The sequence below is a fragment of the Molossus molossus genome, unplaced genomic scaffold, assembly GCF_014108415.1.
Source record: "Molossus molossus isolate mMolMol1 unplaced genomic scaffold, mMolMol1.p scaffold_m16_p_20, whole genome shotgun sequence".
In the NCBI taxonomy this organism is placed as follows: Eukaryota; Metazoa; Chordata; class Mammalia; order Chiroptera; family Molossidae; genus Molossus; species Molossus molossus.
The window spans coordinates 46,158,859-46,181,763 of NW_023425356.1; positions in this window are offsets into that span (position 1 = coordinate 46,158,859).

A 22,905-nucleotide genomic window follows, 5' to 3' on the forward strand; every position below is an offset into this window, starting at 1 on the left:
GCTCCAGCCCTTCAATTTCAGCTCATCCGCTTATTATTCGGTGGTTATTCCTGAGGACCAATTATGTGCAGGCTGCTAAGTATAAGTCCCATTACCTCTTCTATTTTCTCAGCGCTGAAAAGGAGGCTCCAACAGTGTGTGAAATGCCTTCTAGCAATGTCTTCCTCTGGATAATACAAGAACTCTCTCCTGGTCTCTCTTGGATCGGCTAACACAGGAAGGAGCAGAACCCTCCTCAGGCAACATGTGTCGTCTACTTCAAGTGCAGCCGCAGAAACTGAAGTGGCAGAGGGGTGACTGCTGGTGTTTCCAGATAGAAATGGTCACATTTAGAAATGATGAAAATTGAAAGCATGAAATCAACTAGCTCAATTTTATTTCCTAGATTTATTCAGTATTAGACGCCAACGGAATAATGTCAATTTAGGGAATTTGGAAATTCTACCAGTGTCTCTCTGCACTAGAAAGATGATGATCAAAGGTCTTTTGTGTGAGACACCTGAGTGATTTTGTGCAGCGACTGCAACCTGGGGACTGTCATGGCTCTAAGTGGGCCGTGGCTTTGGACAGAATGAATACCCCCTTTCCTCCAGTCACCTGTCCACAACGAATTCCGGTTGGCAAGACCTTAAATGTTAAAGCACCATGTGCCAGTTTCTGGGAGCCTTATGTGGACAGGTTTTCACTTGTATTTGTCCGTTTTATTAGGTTCTATCGCAGTAACAAGCAGCCCCTACATGTCAAGAAAAGTTTGTTTATTGATTACATTTTATACGGACTTGTGGTTTGGATTGGAACTGCTCCTCCTCCAAATCGCCTCTTCCTTTAAGAATGTAGGCTGTGTGGTCCTGAGAGACCCGGGTTCGGTTCCTGCTAAGGGCGCGTACCTTGGTTGCAGTTTGTCCCCGGCCCTGGTCGGTTGTGCGGGTGGCAGCCACTCGATGTATCCCTTTCACATCGATGTTTCTCTCTCTCTCTCTGTTCCCCTCTCTCCCTCCCTCCCACTCTACCTGAACAAAAAATGGAAAAATGTCCTCGGGTGAGGATTAAAAAAAAAAAGAATGTAGGCTGAAGAAGCAGCTGCCATTTGGAATTACTGTTCTCATGGAACACGAGAAAGAGACATGGCTGCACGACACAATGGTTCTTGTGTCGAACGGTGCACATTTATGTCACTTTTGGTGCGCATTCAGTTGCCCAAAGCAAATCTCATGCAGCCTGTGGTCAGTGGGAGCAGGACATTGACCCCCCTCATGGGGAGTTTCTGTAAATCACTTGGCTGTGGGGAGTGATGTCTATTTCTCTTACTGAAAGGGACAGTGAACAATTGAGACTAGTACAACCCAGCACCCCATCCTTTCATACAAGATAGGTAAATGGATTGCTCCTCTCTCCGGTTCATTTTACCCGATGTCACCTAAGACAGAAAGAGGATCTTCCCGGAGTTCATGAACTTGAAAGATATGCCAGAGCACAGTCCTGGGGCCTTTCCACTTCTCACAGTAGCGCTGGGTCTTGGTCTTTCTGCACTGAACTTGGGAAAATACGGGAAAATGAAAGAACACAGCCCTTCACCAAACAGAAACGAAATGAACACACACCGAGCAGAGTGTGCTCCTTGATCCTGGCAGCCCTAGAGGAGAAAGGTAGTGCGAGACGGCTGGCTGGTATGCGTGGTTCTCCACCTCTGTCTTCCCTGGGGAAGCCCCCGTCGAACCTCTGAGCCGAGAGTTGAAGGAGGCAATGCCCTGTCATTGAACTCTGCGCTTGGAGACTGAAGGAAGTGCCTAGACATGCGAAATGTGCTCGTTACCCCTCTTCCCCCCAAATCCTGGAATCTCTCTGCTTCTGCCTCAGTTTAGACCATTAACACTTTGCACCTGGACTGTTACAGTAGTCTCCCAATTGGTATCTCTGCCTTCATATCTACACCTTGATGATAATCTGTTCTCCACTTGAGTGATCTTTCTAAAGCATAAACTAAACCATGTGACCACCCTGTACATATTATTCCCCAGGGCCTACCTCTTTGAGCCACGGTTTAATTACCTGGAAAATGGGATAATAATATCTATCTTGTAGGGATGGTGTGAGGGGGAAAAGGAGATAATCCATGTAAAGTTACAATGTCTCAATAAAAATGGCAGGCAGTGATGAGTATTATGAAAAAATCCCAAATCCTTCAGCAAGCCTTGCTAGACTTCCAGGTCCAGCTGCTAACAACCTCAGCAGCTGTATGTGGCCCCCACAACCCCACCCCAGCATCCCGACCCGCACCCTATGTCAAACTACACCCTGTTGCCTGGTCAGCCATCCTGTTCTTCAGCTCTGTGCCCCTGCCCAGCTACCCTCTCTGGAAAGTGTTTGCTCCCTCAGTTCACTTGGGTTCCACTGCTTGGAATCAAGATGCGCCTCAGAAGTCACACACAGTCTGAGGTTGCTCCGACCCTCCAGGAGAATGAGCTGTTCCCTCCACCAGCCCCCCGAATCACACCACTTCTAACACTGCATGGCCCTCTTTCGTTCTTAGGTTTGCTTTCTGCTAGACCACGAGTCCTCTGAGGGCACGAACTCTGTCCTGATTCTCTCTGTGTGTAGCCCGCATTGCTGGGCATGTGGTAGGTGCCCCCCAAACGCTTTCTGAGTGAATGAATGTGATAAGTGGAGAGGAGGGAGGACAGACGGCAGGGAGGGGTTGAATAAAAGAGAGATTATGACCAAGCAAAGGCCACATGAAGATTCTAGGATCTGAAGCTTGGCGTGAGAAAACCCGCAGGAGTTCTCTATCCTCTACGCTGGGTAAGAGTGACTTCAGTATAAATATCATTAGGAAGATAAATTTGTCAAGGAAAAAAAAAAAATCCCAGATTAGAAAGACCTACAGACGGGCTTTCTCTTGATGCAGTAAGTAGGTCTTAATAGATGTGTTTCTTTTGTATCTTAAATCCTGAAACGTCACGCTGCTCCTGGGGATAGCTAGTCGCCTTAAGCCGAGTAGGCGTGCGAAGGTAAGATTAAACAAGTAATTCTATTTGCCTGCTGCACACACCATTGTTTAGCTAGAAAAATTAAATTCCTATTCAAGCCTCTTAGCGTGTTTAATAAATGCGTCAGGTGCATAGAACTATGCGTGAGGCAGGAAGGAGCGAGCCATTCCCGGGGAGTGACATAGTTATCAACCTCCCCGAGTAATGCAGGCCTTGAGCCTGGACTGCCGGTCGGGAAGCAGGCGAACCTGGCCAGCAAGGACAGGTGAGACCTCCCGCTGCACACCTGCTCTTCCGGGACGGGGGCAGCTTGGAGGATGCTGCCATCTGAGTTCCAGGCAGACCGGGTCCAGAGGCAGCCCTGCCGCCGGGGAGTGTGCGACCTCAGACGTGCTACTTGTGAGCCATTGCATCCCAGGCTTATCAGCAGTTGCCATGGATGGAGGACGCTTGTGTACTGTGCAGTGTGATTAGCCCGCGCTCAGCTTGTTATTTTTATCTTCCTATTGTGTTAAAATCTACATAACATGGAGTTTGCCCTTTTTAGCCATTTTAAGTGTACAAGTCAGCGGCCCTGGGTACATGCACGGTTACGAGTAGGTGTTGCTATTCTCATCTTTTCGCAGATAAGGAGACTGAGACTCTGAGGTGTTAAGTAATAATGATTCTTATACGATTCTTGTACCTCCGGGTGCTAAATACGAGGTCACTCTTTATTTTATTTTATTTTTTCTTTATTGATTTTTAGAGAGAGAGGAAGGGAGAGGGGGAGAGAGATAGACACATCGATGAGAGTGAACACTGACTGGCCGCCTCCTGCATGCCCCCCACTGGGGATGGGGCCCACAGCCTGGGCATGTGTCCCCACCGGGTATCTAACTGGCGACCTCTTGGTGCAGGGGTCGATGCTCAACCACTGAGCCACACCGGCCGAGCGAGGTCACTCTTTTTATTGTTTTTCTTTTAGGCCACAGGCCAGAAGATGCCATTTAACCCCCGAGAAAGGCAAAGAGGATGCGGCTCTAGGGGTGTTGTTTCTCCTGACACCTCAGCCAGCGGAGGGGTGAACATAGGCAGCACCTACGCCCTCGTGCACTGTCCCTGGCAGATGGGTGTCCAGGCCAAGGGACCCCCGCCACAGCCCGGCGGGGGAGGGGACGGAAATGAGTGAAGCCTGGCTTCAGACACGTTCGTATCGATTCCGTCCGTTTCTCGCCGCTTGCTGACAGAGATAGATGGCTCGGCGCGCAGCTGGGCACAGCACATTACGCCCCATCTTGGGGCTCCTAAATCATTTCAAAATTTTAAATTCCCTAATCAATATTTTATGGCGCGCCCAAGGCAGTGATGAGGCCTGCTTCCCTCCGGGGCGTGTGCTCACACACTGGGACCCAGTGGACATGCGCGGCCGGAGGGGTCAGCTCCCTCTGGGGAGGACCGCAGGCTGCGTTCTCCCGAGGGCAGTCATTTAATGCAGGCTAGGACCAGGAGGGCCTTGGAAGCCACGTGCTCCCAGTAGGTGCCTCAGGAAGACACCCGAGGATCCAGAGATGATGCTGTTGCTCCTTGGTCACCCATAGCAAAACTGAGACCAGAACCCCAGTCTTCTGACTTCTAGTCCAAAGCTCTTTCCATGAAACCATGCTGAGCAGAGTGCCTGGCACACAGTAGGTGCTCAACAAATACTATTCGGTGTTTAACAGATGTTAAAACTCGCAAAAAGCGAATGACTGGGCCAAGTCAGGCTTAGTAAGCACGGACTAAGCGGCAGCTCGTGTTCCAAGTTCTGTTTTGAGATATCAGTCCACACTCACCATCCCAGAAACCGGGGGCTGTCACTGTCCTCATTTTACATATGGCAGAAACGAGGCTCAGAGAGGTAAAAGGCTTGCCTGAGGTCGCAGAGCTGGTGAGAAGGACCCTGCATTGGCTCCCACAGAGTGGGTTTGCTGTTCTCCAGGTCTGCTTTGCCCTATGTCCTGTAGGCATCTGTGTTTCATCACACGTGGATGAGAGAAGAAAGGAACAGGAGAGACTTCAGTTTTGCAACCAGCCAGTGCAAGAGAAGGCGAGCGACCAGCTGTTCAGTCCGAGGCCTTCAGGGACGCTGGGTGAAGAGACGCTGAACGTGTCACCACCCCTGAGTGTTCAGAGGAAGCAGCAGCCGGACGGGAGGACGGGACCCTGGTGTTGACACTTGTAGCAGAAGTAGGTGCTCCACAAAGAAACGTCGATGATGCTGGCTATCAGCAGGACTGTTTACGGGCTGCGGCGGGGAACGAGAAAGAATCCCAGCCCCTCCTGCTGGCTCACAGAGCCTTTCCCGCCATCTGCAGCCTCCTGCCTTTGCTCCTTCTCTTCCTCTGGCCACTTGTCCCCAGTGCCTGGGCTCCAGGATTCCTGCCTTAGGACCTGCCTCGCCACCTTGTCCCCTTGGCCTGAATTGCACATGATGGTCCCATGCTGGCTGCTTCTTGTGATCGAAGGCGCAGTCGGAAGTATCTCCTGCCCAGAGAGGATCTCCCTGCTCACCCAGGCTAAAGAGCTCCTTGAGAGCTGGTCCTTCACCCCGACGGCCGGGGACGGCACTGGCCACATGGCAGGCGATGAGCGAATGCCGGCTGCATGAGAGATGGGACTCAGGGATGGTTTGAAGAAGGCCCCTCAGGCGTCAGGCAGCGCACATGATGACCAGGAGCTGAGTGGAAAGGGCAAGTACAAACTGCAGTGCCAGAGGCTTGGTGGCCCGCGAGTGACCATTGCCTGGGTTAGGGATCTCACGTCTCACCTACGAGGGGAGGTCATGCCGCCCTGACAGGGCGCAGCTCTGACAGGCGCAGTTCTTCCTTATTTGGGCAGAAGAACTGACTCCTTGTACCTTCTAGCTGTTGGTCGTGGATCAAATCCCAGGGCCCCCTCGAAGTCACGTTCCACCAGCAGAAAGTTCCCGAGACACAGAGAGCCCCACGGTCCCGGGCCCCCGACTGTGCAGCCAGAAACCAGAGGGAATAGCGGTCAGGTCCCGCGCAGGCGTCTGATGACACGCAGCGGAGCGGTCCAGCTGCCGGGAGTGGCCTGCCTCTCCGAGGGGCATGCCGGGGGCTCCGGGCCAGCGTCCTTGCCGCCCTAGAGCGGCGGGAGGCTTGGCCCAGGGCAGGAGGAGAAGCCGGGGTGTGACTGTTTCCCTTCGAGGGCCCTGTTACAAACGCAGGGTGGAGGTCACGCTGTCCCCTACTTCCACGTTTGCAACGCTTTCTCAGGCGTGTGATTGGAGGTTCTCCTCAGCCTTGTGAGGGGTCTGAGACAGGTGTCACTGCCTCTGGAGGAGAGAGGACCTGCCTAAGACACTCTGCCTGTGACTCCGGCGGATCCAGGATCACACAGACGGGGGCTTCGTCAACCTAAGCGTGCCTGTCACCCGGGAAGTTGGCTGAAACAGGTCTCCAGAGATTCTGACCTGTCGGCGTGAGAATCTGCAGGTCTCACAAGTGCCCCGGTGACGCTGACACTGGGGAGCACCTGGACGGATGCCCCAGCCCTGGTGGCTGCAGCTGCCTGTCACACACTGCCTCTCTCTGAAAGGTCGAAGGGAACCATATTGTAGACAGTGTCTCTTTCATCTCACAACCTCGTGTAGAGGAGAAACGCAAGGTTCAGAGGTCAAGTCCCTCATTAATAAGCGGCCAAGTCAGTTCTGCTGGGAGGTGCCCTGGAGGGACAGGCTGGGTGCTCCCGGGGCGTGCACTCCCCCTACGCCTGTGATCTCCTTGAGCGCCGCCTTCTTCCCAGAGGTTAACCGTTCCCACTTTACAGCGTCCAGCAACCTCTGGGGCATTTACAAACTCCTTCATTTTCTCAAGTGCCTCGTTCTTGCCCTGGAAAACCAGAGTTCTCAAGGTTATTACCTTTTTTTTTTTTTTCCTCACCTGAAGACATTTTTGCATTCATCTTCAGACAGAGTGGGAGGGAGAGAGGGAGGAAGAGAGAGAGAGAAACATCGATGTGAGAGAGACACATTGAGTGGCCGCCACCCACACAACCCCAACTGGGGCCGGGGACAAACTGCACCTGAGGTACGTGCCCTTAGTGGGAACCGAACCTGGGTCTCTCTGGTCCGTGGGCTGATGCTCTAACCGCTGAGCCAAACTGGCCAGGGCTCAGGGTTATTATCTTTATTATGAACTTAAAGTGTTGAACTTGAAGGTTAAAGCTTTCTTCTTAGAAAACTCAATTCCTGTTCTCAGCTCTGCACCACACCCCAAAGCCATGGGTTATTCAGACTCTGAGGGCGGAGGGCTGGTGGCAACCCAACCTACCATGCGACCAGGAGTGAAAAAAGACATGGAATAATACTTCAAAATATTATTTTGCTTGACTGTAGACATATGTATGTATCTATGCAATAGACAATGGTAGTATGGATTCAGCAAACTCTAGGCTAAAATTAGGGCTCATTTTGAGGTGCTTAGAGCTTTGAACGTTGATGAAATGAGGAGCAGTTGGAGACTCTGAGAGCCCACACACTAGGGATGCCACACACAGAAACATGGTGATGATTGTGGTACTAACGCTCCATTTACAAGTATTTCTCCTGCAGACTGGCTTATAACTTATTGTTTATTTCATTAAGCAGTACTTTGTGTGAGGCACCGTGTTTGACATGTTCCTGTGTTAAATTGGCAGTTTATGACTTTCCCTCCTCCTCTAGTTCATCAGAAATAATCTTGTTTTTCGGGGGGCAGAGAAAGGCAGAGAGACCGGAGGAGATAGGGACCCGGCAGGCGTATCCTAGCAACCAGATCAAAGCGCCACCAAGTGCTGGGTCCTCTCCATGTCCAGTGGAAGAGTATCCAGGCCTCAGGCTCTTTGTCCTGGCAGCATTGCAGACGGCGCTGGTCACAGCCACCCTCTTCACGGGATTACCGGGTGGCAGGCCCCGTGCCAGCCTCAAGGGCACGTTCTCTTGTGGATTTCTCAGAATGCTGTGAGGTAGATTTTAATTTTCTCATTTTACAGGTGAGGAAACAGGATCAGGGAGCTTAAGTGACTTCCTCAAGGCCCCTGTGTCACACCAGCTGGGTCAGAACCAGGACTGGAATACGAACTTTATTTATTTATTTATTTATTTTATCCTCACCCCTGAGGACAGTTTTCTACTTTTTGTTCAGATAGAGTGGAAGGAGGAAAGAGAGAGAGAGAGAGAGAGAGAGAGAGAGAGAGAGAGAGAGAGAGAAACATCGACGTAAAAGGGACACATCGAGTGGCTGCCACCCGCACAACCCAACCAGGGCCGGGGACAAACTGCAACCGAGGTACGTGCCCTAAGCGGGAACCGAACCCGGGACTCTCCAGACCGCAGGCCGACGCTCTAACCGCTGAGCCAAACTGGCCAGGGCTGGAATCCAGACTTTTAAACCCTGTGTTACACATTTGTGTTCTCATCCAAAAGGCTGCTTCAGCACCAGCCGGGAGCTAGTAGAAATGCAGAGTCTCAGGCTCCGTCCTGGATTGACCGAGTAGCACCTGCATTTCCAGGAGAGCGTTATACACACATTGAAGCCGAGAAGCTCTACTTTGAATTACACTCCCCGCCCCCTACCTTCTGACCTTCTGAAGGGCGTCTGCTCCGTCCCCGAGTCTCCGCCTCTTGTCCTCTCCTCCGCCCTGCTCTCCCAGGAAGATGTGTGCTGGGCACTGTTTGGGTTTAAAGACCCTCTGTTCCGTGATGACAGTGGGCTTGCACTCAGAGCTCTCGACTAGTTTTGCACGGCCTCCCGTGCGTCACTTGAAGTTTCTCCAAGGAACGGCTTTTAGTGGCATGTTGGTGTGAAGGAACGAGGCAGCTTTTCCTCGGTGACACTCTGTCCCTGAAGATCTGGCTCGGGGCTTCGTATCTGCTGCTCCCCAACTGTGCTGATCAGATTGCTGTGATCTTGTTATTTTCCCTGAGCACGCACAGAGCCCTTCATCCGTGTTTGAACCTCCCCCGACCTGGCTCTCCAGGGAGGTTATCACTCCCTTTCATGGGTGTTCCCTGTTGTCTACCTAAGGTGCTCATTGGCTACTGATGGACAAGAAGCATCTTTATAACAGTTACTATTTTGTTGTTAATTCTCACCCGAGGATATTTTTTACATTGACTTTTTATTTATTTTTATTTTTCTGGAGATTGGAAGGGAGAGAGACAGAGAGAGGGAGAGAAACATTGATGTGAGAGAGACACCTTAATTGGTTGCCTCCTGCACGCGCCCTGACCAGGGTTGGGGATCTAACCTGCAACCCAGGTACATGCCCTTGTCGGAGAATCAAACCCTTGACCCTTCAGTTTGGGGGCTGATGCTCTAACCATTCAGACACACTGGGGCCAGGGCAACAGTTACTTTTTATTGAACACCTTCTGTATGCAAGGCACTGTGCTAGTTTTTACAATTTCCATTTTACAGATGATGAAACGAATTCTTAGAAACGTTAAGTGACGTGCTCAAGGTCACACGGTTAGCCAGTGTCTGAGCTGGGGTGCTGTTCAGCGTGCGCCTGACTCCGATTGTCATGCTTTTCCCACATCACCTCCTTGGCTTCTCTTTAAGGGCTTCCGGTCCCTAATCTCCCTTAGTCAAAGGGCCGGATTCTCAGCTTTGAATCTCTGCAGACCTCTGTGCAGTGGCCCTTAAATGTTGGTGCCCGTCAGACTCAGAGGGCGGACCTCCTCAACACTTACGGGGCAGGGCTGAGCCTTTGGGTGTCTCACAGGTTTCCAGACCTGCGGGCCCCACTTCGCGAGCCTCTGTCCTGGTGCACCGGGGAGGCAGGGAAGTGTGGGAAGTATGGTCCCCGTCCCCTCTGTCCCGTGGACGTTGGCAGGACAATGCAACCGCAATGCCTTTGGCTTGCTGACTGCTTCCCGGACGTTATTTCGCAGGAGAGCAGAGGTTAGTTCCCTGCCTCTGTTTCAGCTCAGTGTCTCCTCTTTTCTGGGTAGTGTTTCGGCTGGTCCACTGCCCTAAACTCATGAGGGTCATCTGCTAACAAGCTGGCTTTAAAAGCATATAATAACGTAAGCAAAGGCCCGAAAACTGAACGCATGTTGATTTACGGGCATTCCCCAGGAACGAGTAATCCAGTGCAGAGGCTCAAAAAGCCTTGGCTCAACCACCCAATTAGATGGCTCATCTGAAATTCATGAGATTTCGAAAATGGGATTCACCGTTTGCCTTGCCGCAGAGTTCTTCCCTTATTGTGCGTAGCCACATTGCAAAAGGGTCGGCTTTGATTTCCTATGGGGGGACACCCAGCAGGTTTGGGTAGATGAGCAGGAGTCTGTCGACATGGGAAGCCAAGGGGCGTTCCGGAAGTGGGAGTCATGATGCATGGGGCACCAGGACTAGGCACTGAGAGCACTGGGCTGTGGACTTAGACAGAGCTGGTCCTAAATGCTGGCTCTGCCAGGTACAGCTGAGGGGCCATGAGCATGTCACTTAACCTGTCTGGGCCTCATTGTCTCCAGGACGAAGGCAGATATAAAAATATTTAGCCAACAGACATGGCATGGGCATCAGCCAGCTCGAAGGGCTGGAAGCCAATTCAGAAGCAACACCAGCTGTACGTAAGCCAGGACTGGGGTGGATGCCTGGCCTGCTTTGCAAATATGATGTGGGTCCCATCTGTGGTTTATGTCTGTGCAGGGGAAATGGGTCTTACTAGAGTAGGAAGGAGGTTAGTACGTGCGTGTGCGCGGGTGAGTGTGTGTGTGTGTGTAGTGGGGGGAGGCACAGGGGCATGAGCACTCAGAGAATCACAGGAGTGAGGCCACACCTACTCTCTGTCTATTTCAGGGTCAGGAGAGACACCTCCTTTGGAGGCTTGGAGCATGGCCAGTCTGGCCTGTCCCACCCCTCGGTCACAATCTGGTAGCCAATGACTAAGAAGAATCAACAATGGGATCCTCTTGAAGCCAGGAATGGGAGAGGGTCCCATTGTTGATTCTTCTTAGTCTGCTATCTCTGGGAAGAGGCAGGGCCAGAAGGCTATTATCACCTGAGAGACTGAGAAGTAGAAAAGATTGGGGAAAGGCCTCTTTGCACCCAGACACAGGGGCAGGACCTGAACAGCCATGGGCTGCTCTAATTTACCTCCTCTGGTAGATGGGACACTGACTTGAACTGAGAAGGAAACAAGGTGGTAGGTGTGCAACGCCCCACACAGTGAAGGAACCTCTGTGTTGGGCCATTGACCTCCCAGGCTCAGGAGGGCTCCGCCTGGGGACCAGTAGAGCAAGGGGCTTTTACCTGGGGTGCTGTGTGGCCCTTGCTCATGGGTCCCGGAGCGAGTGCTTAGGGGGAACTTGTCTCACATTCTAAGACAGCTGAGCTACTGTGATGCTGGGAGCGTATGGAGAATAAAACTGTTGAACCCTCACCAGCAGGTGGAGGAGGTCTTCCTGCTTGGCCCTCAGGAGCGTTTCAGGGTTGGTGGCAGAGGTGTAACCTCCATGTAAACAGGGGGGACAGCTGCAGAGCCCGAGCATGGGGTGACGGGTCAGTGTCTGTGAGGGTGAGGGATGCTGACCACGGGACACATGCACCCCCAAGGCCCTCCTCAGGGTCAGGTGTGGCCTCAACGGCTCTTGCAGAGGCACCTGGCAGCCCCGAGGGAGCCACCGGGAGGAGGAGCTCTGAGCTCCAGCTCTGGGAAAAACCAGTGATTCCGGCTGCGGTGGCCCCTGGAGGCCTGGGCGGGGCAGGAGGAGATGCAGAGCCAGAGCCTCTCCTAGCTGCCCTTGCCCTGGAAACCACCACCGACTGGTCTACACCTTCGGCTTCAAACTCTCCGTTCTCTCAGACACTACAGTCCATCTTACTCTTGGATTCTTTTGCGAGTTGGCCACTTCCTCCCCCCTGAAACTCTTCCGTCTCTCGAATAATATGATGTGCTCTTTTGATTACCCTCTTACCTGTAACATCCTTCCTTACCGTCCCTTTCCTCCACCGCATCTTTGTTCCTGGTGCCCACCCTGGTTCGCCGTCTCGGTGACAAGGCCACACGCGAGACGGCAGCCGCCCCTGTGCACGTTGCGCCGGCCCTGCGTGCCCGTCCCCGGCGTGGGGATGCCCTCGGGGCGTGTCCTCTGTGGTCCCTGCCCGGAGGGTTGCACTGACGGGTTCACTGCCTCCCATCCAAGCTTCCCCAGGGCCCAGCCATCTCCTGCTAACGGCCCACTAGACCTACCCGGGCCGAGTGTGGAAGGGAACGCGACGCTGGGGTCTGCCTCCTTCCCGCCTGGTTTCTGGTTCCTCGCCCCGGCACCTGGCCTCGCTGAGCTTGTTTCTGTGGCTTAAACAGCGCGGGTGCGTCCCCGTCTCCGGGACTTCAGCCACGCTGTTGTCTTTTTCTCCTCCTCTTCTCTCTGCTGCTAATTCCTCTGTCTTTTCAGACTTGGCTGCAGAAACACCTGCTCTGTGAAGCGGCGCCCGAGACGCAGGGCTTCGTGGGCGTCCGGCCCGGGCGGTGGCACAGGGTCCCCGCTGCGACGGCCCCCGCGTTCGGGTTCGTGCTCTGCGGTCTCTACCTTACACTTGTCCACAGTGTTTTAGACAAGGGCCCTGCACCCTTATTTCACACCGAGGCCCATACATTATGTACCTGTTCCTGCTGACGCTCCCTGAGCAACTCAATACAGCAGGCGACAGGACTAGGTGAATTGCTGTTGTTACCGTGTCTGTCCTGGCCAGGAGCTGCGGGCTCCCTGAGGGCAGGGTGTGTCTCTTTCCCAGCACCCAGGGCAGTGAAGGCCACAGGGTAGGGACAATGAGCGTTACTGAGAGAGCAGGTCATGTCTATGGGCCCCTTTTCTCTGTGAGAACCGCCTTTCCTCTTTAAAAACATGTCCTTCCCTGGCTGGTTTGCTCAGCGGTTAGAGCGTTGGCCTGTGGTCCGGAGAGACCCGGGTTCGGTTCCCGCTAAGGGCACGTACCTCGGTTGCAGTTTGTCCCCGGCCCTGGTTGGGTCATGCGGGTGGCAGCCAGTTGATGTTTCTCTCCCTCTCTCTCCCTCCCTCTCTCCCTCCTGCTCTATCTGAAGATAAACGCAAAAATGTCCTCGGGGGAGGATAAAAATAAATAAATAAATAAATACAATAAAAATAAATAAAAACACGTCCTCCCCACGTGGAACACAGGCACCAGCAACTCTGAGCTCCAGTTTAAATCAGTTTTGGAAAAACTCAGCTTTATGATCTAACCTACCTTCGTCCGCCTCCCGGGTCCGCAGTGAGACGAAGGGTAGGATCGAGCAGTCAGACCCCCGCGGGCTGCGGGGCCGCCGCTTCCCGCCTCGGCCTCGGCCTCCTTCTCCCAGGTCCCGTCTCCTTCGGGCGCTGAAGGGTGCTCACCCCTCCCTCCGCCCTCACCTTCTCTCACTTCGTGGCTCTTGTTCTTCTTCACGAGCCAGACCAGACTTCACTCAGCAAAAGCGGAAATTGTTGACATTTGGAGGGAAAAAAAAAAGAAAAGAAAAGCCAAAAATCCTTCAAAATCCTGGGGTTTGAAGACTATGAATGCTCGAAATGTTGACAGATCCTGTGTCAGGCTTCATTCTGACCTCCAGGCCCGTTATTTACTGTCTAACAAGGAAGTAGCGCACTGGACGGGGCTTGTGCAGAACGAGCTTGCTGTTCAATACGCCCCGCCCACCCCCCAGCACCCTCCTGCTCTGCTGCCGAGTTCTCAGACTGATCCTCACCCAGACACCCAGGGCGGGCTGGTGGTGGTGTTGGGGGAGACGATGCATTAGGAAGGAGACCAAGGAGGAGGAGTGGTAGATGGGACCCTGGGACCCCTCACCCGGCTCTTCGGCTGCGTTTCCATAGCAGGGTTCTGAGGAAGATTTCACTGGAGCGAGGGGTTGTAATGCTGAAATATGCATGAGAGTCTGTCTATTGACCTGGGGTCAGATCTCAGGCTGGGGCTCTTGCAGGCTGTACTGATTTTGTGGCATGACTCTTGTTAGTAAACAAGAACACACATGATTAGTGCTTCCTGCTCTGACGCTCAGCCGCATCGCCGTGGGGAAGTGGGGTTCCTGGGCTGGTCTCCTCACTGTTTCTCTCTGGCCACCGGCTGGGCTTTGGCCTCAAACGGCTGACTTCTTTGTTCGGTGGGTGAGATAAAACTCCCCCTTTCCCTTCCCCCTTCTCCCCTCCTGCCTCAGCAGTCCGGGGGTGACTTAGGCTGTGCATTCTCTGGTTAGGGAGGAGAGGTATTAACCATCTGCTCTCGTGTGCTTGGCTGGGGAAGACGAGGTCCTGTGAGTCACAAGCAGGCTGCACGTGGCCCAGACTGTTCGGCCTTGTTTATTTTCTCATCTCAGTTTTTCCGTTCCCCTTGCCTGGGAACTTTCCTAGCTCCTTCCTACCCTGTCACAGAAGGAGGGAGCAGGTTCTGAATGAGTGCAGGGAGAGAGGGGTGCAGGGGGAACGTCAGGGAGGGGTTACAGGAGATGGGGGCTGATAGAAAAGAAAGAAAATGCAGCCGAGAGTGAGAGGGCTTGAACCCACGGGAGAGACCTGGTTCCGGGCGGCATCATGTGCGAACTGCGGGCACATGGGACTTCAACCTCAGAGGAGGGAGGGCCTCTTGAGGTGGCCAGGGGTGCCTCCTGGAACAGGCAGGATCTGAGCGACCCTGCAGGACCAAAAGCTTTTCATAGACAGGTGGAGGGGACTGGAGAGGGCATTTCAGGCTCAGGACTAATGCGGCTAGGATGGCTTGTTTTCAGTCCTCGCCTCTTCTGCACCCTCCTGTACACTTGCCTCCCCCAAAGGGCTGCCGAGCCCATGTGTGTTACAGGGACTTGGCAGGGACACTGCCCCCCCCTCCCCCCCCATGAGGCTGAAACATATACTCAAAACTGGATCTGGCCCTTTCTGGGATTTGGAGGAAACACAGCCAGGCCTCGCCCGGCCTTGGAAGTCTAAGCAGAGGGAGGTGTATGTCACTTCCAGTGCCGACACGATCTGGTTGGAGTGGACGTCACAGCCTGTTGACTCGGAGAGCCCGGCTGTTCCTGTCTTCCAGGCAGCAGTTACAACATCTTCTGAGCAGAGGGCGAGCTGTCCGCAGTCCCAACGGGAGTCCTCCGGGATGCCACACAAGAGCAGCGTGTCACTGTGATGTGGTCCTGGGGGACTCTGTGTTCCTGCCCCGCACAATGCAAATGGGAACCAGCAGGGCCAGGCTGGGCTTGAAGCCATTTCCTAAACGTCAGGGTCTGCTGACAGGGTACATCCCAGATTCCTAACGAAGTGTCGTTTCTCCCTCCTTTCCTCCTGAACCCCTTAGGAGGAGGTAGAAAGAAAAGCTACTTTTTTTCTCATCATCACAAACGGTATCCTGCCTGCGTCCCCATCTTTGTCCTCTCCCTCCTCTGATCCCCTTGCGTAGCTTTTCTGTCCGACAGGAGGGGACAGGCCTCTCTGACTGCCAGGGTTTTCTCAGATGTGGCTACTGAATCTGTCCTTGGCTCCTGGGTTGCTAACTTCTAACTACCTTGTAATGCCGCCCCCCTTCTTCCCTTATCCACCGTTTGAACCCCATGACCCGTTTCCAGCTTCGGAGAAGAGGCTGTCTCACAAAATTAATCGCAAAGCAATGGAAAATGTAAATGTAGTAGAAAATATGATTAATCTCTCTTCGAAACCTAACGTAGGGTTAGAAGTGATTTACTCATTTGCAACTCAATCCTTCTCTGATTAATAGCTGAGCGGGTAGCGCTGCCTGGCTTCCTGGTCAATACCAAGCAGTGGAACCTTCTCACCGATGTTCACATTTGAGGTTTTACTAGAAAGCAGGGAGTATGACTTATTTATTTATTTTTCTACATAAACATACCAGAATTTCATGAGATGAATACTTGCCCTTTTCAGACGTCCACTTGTATGTTTCGAGTTGATGATACGAAGGCTCTCCATCAAAACTGCATCTGGTTCTGTTCATCAACAGCTGAACTACATCACCATCTAAGTTATATTTGCAAGATTGCCTCTGACACCTTCAAGGGGCTGAAAAAGTCTGTCAGGTCACGAGTCCCCATTTTCAGCTTCAGAAAGTATCAGCACCGTATCCATACCCTCGTGGCCGGGATGCTGCTATCATCCAAAAACATCGACCACACTTCAGGATCAGTTTATACATCTTACAAGCAAATCTCATTCATCTCTCCCCTGTCACCCTCCTATTGACCCAAAGGTTTCTTCCCACCTTACCGCAGGGACTTCCGACTGGTTCGTGCTTGGAGGTGAGACCTGGCTCTCACTGCAGGTTTCAAAGACGAGCTGCAGGCTCTGACTAGGGTCCCTGGAGAGGAGCTCAGACATGCTCTGAACAGTTCATTGTCGCATAAAAGAGACTGTGTTCCAAGGAGTCTGTTTTGAAGGTGGCAGCTGTTGGGGAGGGGGCAGAGAGGCATGTCCCCTACTTCATGTGCCTGTGCAGAAGGCGAGCCTCTAGAATACTACTACTGGCCACTTCCCTTCTCCTCCACCCCTCCCACGGGGCAAAGAATAGCTGAGTCTGACGGTGAGTTAGGGAGACGGTCTGGGCATGGGTGGCTCAGCCCCTTCTGGGCCCCCTTCCCATCTGCAGATCCGTGGGCCCCGAACTAAGAGGCCTGGCCTGGAGGGGTCTGCAAGGGTGGGTCTGACTACCTGCAGGTGAAGTATTAGTAACCCTCTCGGCAACGGATCTAAGACCTCACAGTCAATAATGTTGGCGATATTTTGAATTCTATCTGTATGATTCCCGTGTATCTCGCTAATTTGGTTTTAATCTCCAGGTGGTGAAGAAAGGGGTGTACTTAGCCTGCTAGAACACCATGCACTATGCTCATTGGGTGTAGACGTTTCGATGGCTTTTATTCTGACATCAGCTTCCCTGCACTGTAGTTGTATCCGAGAGTAAAATGTAAGGAGCCACGAAGGGAAGCTCTCCCTTTATTTCTCTCTCTTTTTTAAAATCCTCACCTGAGCCCTGGCCGGTTTGGCTCAGCGGTTGGAGCGTTGGCCTGCGGTACAGAGAGACCCGGGTTCGGTTCCCGCTAAGGGCATGTACCTTGGTTGCAGTTTGTCCCCGGCCCTGGTTGGGTCGTGCGGGTGGCAGCCATTCGATGTGTCCCTTTCACGTCGATGTTTCTTTCTCTCTCTCTACCTTCCGATAGAGTGGGAGGGAGGGAGAGAGAGAGAAATATCGACATGAGAGGGACACATCGACTGGTTGCCTCTTGCATGACCCTGGCTGACCAGGGCTGGGGATGAAACACAACCGAGGTATGTGTCCTTGACCAGAGTCGAACCTGCGACCCATTGGTCTGCGGGATGACACTCTAACCACTGAGCAAAACCGCCAGGGTAACCTCTCCCTTTACTTTAAAAAAAAATTGTTCCAGAAAATATGGGAAAAGAGGAAAATGCCCGTTTCCTGCTTGTGGAGGGGAATTGTGAGTAACTCTTCGTACCCCTTGTAAAGGGTGATTTCTCAGGATGGTTATTTTTAGAGTTGATGGAAATGAATAGCTTTTTCTATTATATTTATCTAACCCTGGAGTATAAGCTCCTACAGGGTGGGACCGTGTTCTTCAACTCGATCATCCCCTTTGCTGCTGGATGGAGTGCTCTCTCTCTGTACCTCCCCCCTGAGGAACCCTCTCGACTCCAGTCTGTCCCAACCAGGTCCCAGGCCCTGGTCTGTCCTCAAGAAGCAAATACCATCATGGTTTATAGCAATCACAGGCACTTGAGAGCATGTTTGGCCCCACTGTGTGTGTGTGTGTGTGTGTGTGTGTGTGTTGGGGAGTGGGGGTGGGGGATCAGGCACTAACAAAGGCTGATTTGATTGACACGCAGTATTATTTGATCCCTTCCTAGCCTGGGGCTGACAATTAGCCAGCCTTCTCTCTTGCCTTGGTGGTGGTGAGACTCCCTTCTTATCTAGTCCAGTTGAATCCCCTTTGGGCTTTCTCTATCCAGATCTACACTTCTGATTTTTTTTTGGTCTCTGGTCCCACTGATCTTTGGACTTGTGTTTGAATCTCATCTTTTCGAAGGATTTGTCTTGGTGGCTCCTCAAATCTTGTCTCTAGTAGGAAGTGTCCTCTATAGACTCAATCCCAGCCCTGGACCCTTGGCGGGGGACTTGGTGGGGGCCAGCAGTGCCCTCTCTGGGTGGTGGAAATCAGACAGGTGTCCGATGTCAGCTCCGACCAGACCTGATGGACTCAGAGGAGTTTTTCCTTGAATCATAAGCAGTCCCTTGTTAGCAGGGACATTCCACAGTGGGTTTGGCAGTGATAGTTTTAGTTCACATATAGTTCTCCATACAAGCTTGCCTTTGCTTTTATTTTATTGAGAACAGAACAGTAAGCCAGGAAGCAGATGAGCAGGAAAAGAGGCGGGATTGCCAAACAAATGGAAGAAACTTCTATGGGATTCTTTCTGCCCACCGCCCTTGTATCTACGCATGTGAAAATGAGGCCAAAAGAGGCTTAAGGAGGGAAAAGAGATTTCCGTGAGAAGTCTTGCCTCCCTTGATGTTTTACTTCTTCCCTCCTCAAATACCAAAACCAGATCTATACGTCTGGGTGTTTAAATTCTGTTTCCAGGACACAGGAGGAAATCTAGAGTTTTTGGAGCTGTGAGAAATTAGAAGTGATTTGATTCAAACCCTTGTTCTGTACCTGAGATAACTAAGGACAAACTGGTGGGTGAGTCAGCCAAGGTGCACAGTCCACTGATGGCTGGTGTGAACTGGACTCCAGTCTCCTGACCAGCCAGCCAGTTCTCTGACCATTTATGTCCCTTCATGGCCAGCGCAGGGGAGGAAGGCTGGGGAAGTGGGTGAAAGGGGGTCTCGACATCCCAGCTCTCAGGTGGACACCACGGCTGCTGAGTGGAAGTGGAAAGTCGGGAAATGTGGGGCATTTGCCAACGTAGGGCACAGTGGTGCCCAGCGTCAAGCTAGGTCCGCCGGAGAAAAACGCAGGGTTCACATCTAGGTGTTCGCGCAATTTCTCCAAACTGTGCAGTATGAGGTGTGTAAGTCATGTGTTTAAAGCAGTATCCAAAAACCTCACAGAAGCAGTTATGAAATATTTTGTTTTACTGGCAATGGGACAAAAAATAATTGGGCATTAAATCAAGAAAATGGGGAAAAGCGAGCTGCAAATCAAGGGAAATGGTGGAAAATTAGGTCTTAGTGGAGAGAGATGTGTACATATGAACTGCTTGATGTTTCAGGGAAAGAAATACGGTCCCGTAAATCTCCCCTTTCACCCTTTAAACCCCGGGGCCGAGCCCGCAGGCCTGGCCGCTGGGGTCCGGGGAGGCAGCCGTTCCTGCGGGGGAGAATGGCTCCCCCCTGACCTGCACGGTGGGGACCGGGATGCGACGGTGCAGACGGCGCTGTTTAAACAGTTTGAGATCCGTGCGGCGATCCTATTTCTACGACTGTTAAAGGGTCCGCGTTTCTCTTGCTCTGACTGACGGTGGGTGACTTCAGTCCGGTGGCAGCCAAGAGCCTGGGGAAGAGCCCGTGGAGCTCCTCACTGGAGGGCACGGTGAGGTAGCTCATTAAGCCCCGCAGAAAGTGTGCCTTAGTATCCAACTACTCTGGACATAATTTCTGTAAATTAAAGAATAAATAATAAACACCTTTTTAATTGCATAACCTCCCGTTCCCTTGTCAAGTCCAGCGAACTCTCGAAGCTGCTTAACTGAAGGAAGCCTCCCAGACACCAGCTCTCATTAGACGCGGTACGAGCCATTACGCAGATTTTCCCGTGGCTGCGAGGATTACTCACAGCTAATCATCGCAAAGGATCACACCCATATACATGCCATAAAAATAGCACAATGCCCGCAGTGGAACTACTGAGGAGGAAGAAAACCACTCTGAGTTTCCACTTACGGGGGAGTGAAAGTCCCGATCTTCTCTGTTTGATGAGGGACTTCGGTCCAGAAAAGTGGTCGAGCGGCTGACCCTGGGATGAAGGTGCCTTTTCTTTTTCTTTTAATCTTCACCCGAGGATACTTTTTTCCGTTTATCTTCAGTTAAAGTGGGAGGGAGGGAGAGAGAGAGAGAAACATCGATGTGAGAGAGACACATTGATTGGTTGCCTTCCATGTGACCCTGACCAAGGCTGGGGACCAAACCGCAACCGAGGTATGTGCCCCTGGCTGGAATCAAACCCAAGACTCTTTGGTCTTTGGGCTGACGCTCCAACCATTGAGCCAAACCGGCCAGGGCTGAAGGTTGCCTTTTAATCCCTTAACCTTGATGATGTTTATTTGTCAGGGAGCAGCCTTTAACCCAGACTACCTACATGTGACTTAGGTCATTGAATCTTTGTAGAGACAGGGAATCCGCTGGCAGAACTGACTCAGAGCTTCAACAGAGTCTAGGTTGGACTCGAGAAAGAGCCTTTTAAGAGAAGGACAAAGGATGACTTGATGACAGAAAAAGAATGAGTCTTTTTGCCTTGAAATCTTTAAAGGGGAAGTTGGTTCTCTCAAATGGGCAAGATGGCATCTGGGACTTCCCTTCATCCTGGGTTCTGTCTATGTCATTCTAGGGCAAGTGGTGGCACTTAGACCAAGGCCACAGACAAGGCCGTCCGTCTCTGAAACAGCTGAGAAATACTGCCCTTGACTGGTGTTCTGCGGGCAGGACGTGGCACGTAGACACCCACGTGGCTGTCTGTGACGGGCAGTCTCAGCGAGAGGAGGGCTAGGGTGACGGGCCTGCCGGAAGGGAAAGCAGCCAGGTCAGGACAGAGCCCTGCTCCCTGCTGCCTGCTCCCTGTTTCCAGTGGGGCTTTGGCACATGTGACCCAGAGGACAATCTCTAGTGCTGGGAACCAGCAGGGGCCTGACAGGTTGGGGCCATATCCTACCCTGCAGAAATTCCCATGGAATGCCAGGGAAGAGCGTCATTCCCCTGCATCTTTTGGCTAAGACCCCTCTCTGGCTGGGGTTGCCCACAAGCCTTGGCCAGGGAGCACACACCATGCTTCACTTTAAGGTCACCAGGCTTGGTCCGATGGAGACTTTTAATCTAATCACATACAAGATTATCCTTTTGATTCCATTTTATTATGTTAATCCTCACCAAAGGATATTTTTGCATTGATTTTTAGACAGAGTGGAAGGGAGGGAGGGAGGGGGGAGATAGAGAGAGAGAGAGAAAGAGAAACATTGATGTGAGGGACATGTTGATTGGTTGCCTCCCACACAACCCTGACCGGGGCCAGGAATCGAACCTGCAACCCAGCTATGTGCCCCTGACCAGGAATCAATCCAGAGACCCTTTGGTCCTTGGGCTGATGCTCTAACCACTGAGCCAAACCAGCCAGGGCTTGGTTCCTTTTAATGGAGACACACTAGGAACAAGAGTCTGTGGCACAGGGTTAGACAAGAAGAGGTATTCGTCTTTCCACCTTGACCTCCAGGTTTCTTGGAGGGATGGGGGTTTGACGTCGTCTGTGAAGCTAGGAAGGCTCTGGGTCTGGGGAGGGGCCCTGGGACCCGAGGGAACAGCAGGTGTGGAGAATGGGTGGGCCTCACTGTGCTGGCCTAGAACCGGGTGCTTGGTGACAGGACAGGCAGGCTGAGGGTCCTGGGAGCTGGTCTGCATCACTCTGTCCACGCTCGAGGCTGGCATTTGTCATTTCCTTGTGCGAAGGAGAACGAAATGGGGCCTCTGTGAGATCTCGCAGGTTAAACAGAGTGAGGTCGGAAATGCTTCTCTTCGGATCACTGATGAAATTGTGCTCCTACTGAGACCGAGCCGGCTCAGCCGTTGACTTTACAGGGCTGTCGAATCAGCATCTTTCACTGACACTTGAAAGCTAAAATCTAAAAAGGAAAAGTCTTTGCTCCTGCCTCCTGTTCCCTGACGCCTGTATGGTTGGTCTTCCAGCGATGGATCAAGACCTTCCCTTCTGCCTGTGTTGGAGCTCACTGCTGCACTGACCGCTGAGCCCAGGCCCCCTCCTCGAGTCCCCGACCACCTGGGGCTACAGGCAGCCGCCTAGGGCTTCTAGCTCCTCTCAAGCTCGTCTGGGTGTTGCTTTCCATGTTAACCTTCAGACAGTTCTTCCCTCCTCCTTCGAATCCCGTGTTTTGCCTTGGAATCCTGTGGCTGTCAGTCCTGAAGACGGCGAGGCGAGGTGTCTGTGGGCTAATGAGCAGCTGCGGGGAGATAATTAATGCGGTCCCACCTTTCCCACCTCCTTCAAACACAGCCCGCAACATCTGTGCTGCCCGCAGCCGAGCTACGAAACTCCCTGCCCGCTCTCCACGGAGCAGCTGCCAGACGGACTGGCACCCGCGTTCGGGGCAAAACTTACAAAACGCAACAGAGATGAGCTGCCTTCTGCCCAGGCGCAGGTGTGAAGTGTCTCCAGGAGCGAGGACGTACCTGGTTCCGGTGCCGTGTGGATGGGAGGTCAGGGGGAGGGTGGGGACAAGAGGAGCGGGGAGCAGACCGCTTCTAGTCCTTTCTGCGGGCTTTTGCACAGGCCCAGAACTGTGTGGACAATCACCGGAGGAGAGGGCGGGGCCATCTCAGACTTCTCAGTGTCTCGTCTGGGGCAATGGTCAAAACAATGAACCGAATGGCTCAGGCACCATTCAGAGTGGACAGCAAGCACGGGGCACAGCTGTTCTGGGGTGTCGAGGCTGCACATCAGACCTGGTTTCCTATTCCACCCTCTCTCTTCAACCTCAAACATAAGAACATTTGTTGATGCAGAAATGGGTCTGGGTGCTTTTGACGAGCTTATGCATGAAGGGTAGGACTCAAGTTGCTCTAACAATAATAATTTTCTTCCTGGATTTGTGAATGCTGATTGCAACTGTAAGACTGTAGCCCTG